This window comes from Polyergus mexicanus, unplaced genomic scaffold (assembly GCF_030449975.1).
Source record: "Polyergus mexicanus isolate NDT 795.1 unplaced genomic scaffold, iyPolMexi1.0 SCAF_26, whole genome shotgun sequence".
NCBI lineage: Eukaryota > Metazoa > Arthropoda > Insecta > Hymenoptera > Formicidae > Polyergus > Polyergus mexicanus.
In genome coordinates this window covers 2,180,947-2,184,510 of record NW_027223346.1, presented here as the reverse complement: position 1 = coordinate 2,184,510, position 3,564 = coordinate 2,180,947, and positions in this window count along the sequence as shown.

Below are 3,564 nucleotides of genomic sequence, written 5' to 3'. Positions count from 1 at the left end.
TCATCATAAAAAACAAGATTATCATTTTGTGTTACTCTTACAGTTTTATTCCCTATCATTAACCTATCATCATTGTCTCTGTCACGCCAGAATCCAAACGTTTCATCATAAAGATGGTTTTTATATTTATTCCATAAGGGGCCCCCTTCTTCTTTAATTCTTGGTGACATTGGAAAAGCTGATTTTTTATGTGAATGGCTCGAGCTAACAGATTGTACCTCGTCCAAAGGGTGCGTCTGAAAGACTAAGTCCGAAGGACGCTCGAAGGTCTCTTCAAATACTTCATCACTATCGTCAGTCTCTGTATAACCTTTAAGGAGTTTTATTATTTCTTCAAGTTTAGTATCTTGATAAGGTTGTACATCTGTGGCGTCCTTCGGACTTAGCGTCTCTTGGACACCTTTCAGGTGCCTTTCTGGTGCAGATTTTAAACTTGAGTCCAGTTTATCAATCAATATGTTAATTTCTTTATTCGTTTCATCCAGTCTAGAAGTTATTGGTTTATTTTTTTCCTCTAAATCTATACTTTTTTTAGTATTTAAATTTCTTGCATTTTGAAATGTTTTTCTTAATTCATTTTGCTTCTTTTCTATTTCAGCCAGTTCTTGTGGAGTTGTACCCATCATTTCATATGTACTTTTAAATGATTTATTTCCAAAATTAAACCCCGTTTTCATGTTAAAAACTGGAGATTTGCATTCAAGAACGGGAGGTTTGTTAAGTGGCTTAAACATCTTATGAGTACATTCTGTATTTAACGGTTTTGTATTTAACGGTTTTGTATTTGACGACGATAGTGAAGCACCTGAAAGGTTTAGTCCGTAGGACGCGTCTGAAAGACTTAGTCCGAAGGACGCATTCGACAATTCTGAATCAGTATTTAACAGTTGTCTTTTGTCTGACACATTACGTAAATTTCTTCCCATTTATAATAATAATATTAATTCATTATTTTTTTGAAAGAAATATTTATCATTTTTTGTTTTATCAATTCCCAAAAATCCATGTGGTTCTGACCAAGCTTTTTTACAGAACTTACAAAACTCTTCATATGTTAATTCAGAAGCCAATTCTTCATGTATTTTTTTGAGATTATCTCCAAACTCATTAAAAATAAACCACAGATTTGAATTTTTTCTAATTATAGGGTTTATTTTAGTGTATTTATGATATAATCCGAGAATATTAATATTTTTATGCCTTCCTTCACAATAATATCTTATTATTTTACTTTGATCTTTTAACATTCCATCATCAAAAATTACTAAACTATTTGATGCACATTCTTCTACTGGTAAAATTTTTTCCCAATTACCCTCAAATAAATAATCAATATCATATTTATTTTTTTCCAACTCTTTCTCTAATCCTACATAAGTAGGTTGGTCTATAGATGGACTATAAACATATAATTGTCTATATGGTAGCCATTTGTTTGCGACAAAGTTAGTAGATAAAAATGTTTTTCCACTACCCGATTCACCTAAAATTATACCGCGTACTACATCTGGAAAGAATCCACCACCTCTTTTATATTTATCTATAAAATTAAAATGTTTCATTTTTAGGTGATGTTTAGACATTTATTAATAATAATAAATGGAAGAGTATTTTAAAAAACGAATGTATGTTTATCGAAAAAGTTATAAGTATTTTTTTAAATGTAAAATCGCTATATCACTTAGTAAAGCAATATTTGCGGCATCAAGTTTATCAGGTATTGCTGTTACACCATTATTTGCAATAAGTGCCATATCTGTTATAATTGAAATATTAGATAATGAATTCAAAACATCATTAAAATTAATGGATAGGCTTGATGAATATAAATTATCATTTAATTTTTATTGTGAGTTATTACATTTATTTGAGGCTCAACAAATATCTGAAGAAGAAATTCATTTACGTGAAAAAGATTTTATTAAAAATTTGAAATACTTTCCACGTGAAAAGTACTTAAAACAAATGAAGATAAATGGTTATTCTTCAATGAAATAAATGACCGTTAGTAAAAACGATATTATTGATGAATTACACAAACCAGCAAGGAGAAATTATCCAAGAAGATCTACGATTACATTAGGAATTGATGATCTTTGGCAGGCTGATCTTGTTGAAATGGATTCGGGTAACTTAAAGGGAATATCCAAAATTAATAAGGGATATAAATATTTATTAACAATTATTGATACTTTTTCCAAATTTGCTTGGGCAATTCCTGTTAAAAATAAAACTGGAGAAAGCGTATCAAAGGCAATGAGTATTTGTTTTAAAAACCTATCGAAACACCTTTCAGGTGCTTCACATTCAAGAATCGAAAGTTTGTCTCAAGGGGTTGACCCGAACTCACAGCATAAACCACCCAAAAATCTGCAAACTGATAATGGGAAAGAATTTTATAATAAAGATTTTAAAAAACTCATGGAACAAAATAAAATTAATCATTATTCGACATATAGTGATAAAAAAGCTGCAATTGTTGAAAGATTTAATAGATCACTCAAAGAATTAATGTGGAAACAATTCAGTATACAGGGTAATTACAAGTGGGTTGATATATTACCAAATTTGTTGAATATTTATAACAATAGAAAGCATAGAACTATAGGAATGACACCATGTGAAGCGTTTCAAAGACTAAGTCCGAAGGATGTGTCCAAAAGACACCTGAAGATGTGCCCAAAAGGCGCCCGAAAGGCACCTGAAAGACTAAGCCCAAGGGACGCTAAGTCCGAAGGACGCTTAGTTCAAGGGACGCGATTCAAAGTTGGTGATTATGTAAGGATTAATAAATTAAAACATATGTTTGAAAAAGGATATACACCTAATTGGTCAACTGAAATATTTGTAATAGATAACCCAGACAGCACAAAACATCCTCAGGATCATCCTGAATATGTCCAGGACGGTTCAGGACATTTGTAGGATGTTTTAAGATATTATTATAAATATATTTATGAAAGTTTAATATGCATACATAATTATTTTTAGTTGTGTCGGCTATTTTATATAATTTAGAAATCTTAAGTATTATAATAATAAGTATTAATGTCCTATAAATGTCCATTGGATAACCCCTGGATGTCTGTAGGATATATCTGCCCTGTCTATTATATTGGATGTCTTTTGGATTTCCAGAGGACATATACATGTGCAATTAATTGCTAACGTTAATTTCGTTTAATATTAATAATTGAATTTGATGCGCACATTTTCATATATTCACAATTATTATTTATTTAATATTTCATGAGAAATGTTACTGTTCGCAACATTCCAAAAACTTTACAAACAATAGTATTCAACCGCTAGTTCGTTCGTTTACCGCTATGCGACACGCGAACTCGTATTTGAGATTTGGTCATGAGAATTATATAAAGCTTGCAAAGAGCAACTGACAGGAAATTACAAATGTAATTATTTTCTATCAGTTCAATTTCTGATGCAATCCCAACATAGGGAATTCAGATATTGGATTGTTTAGAAAATATTACACAACTTAAATCCGGGAGCCAAACCTAAAATATTCATGTACAGCACGAAAGCCTCAAATATTAAAGAACG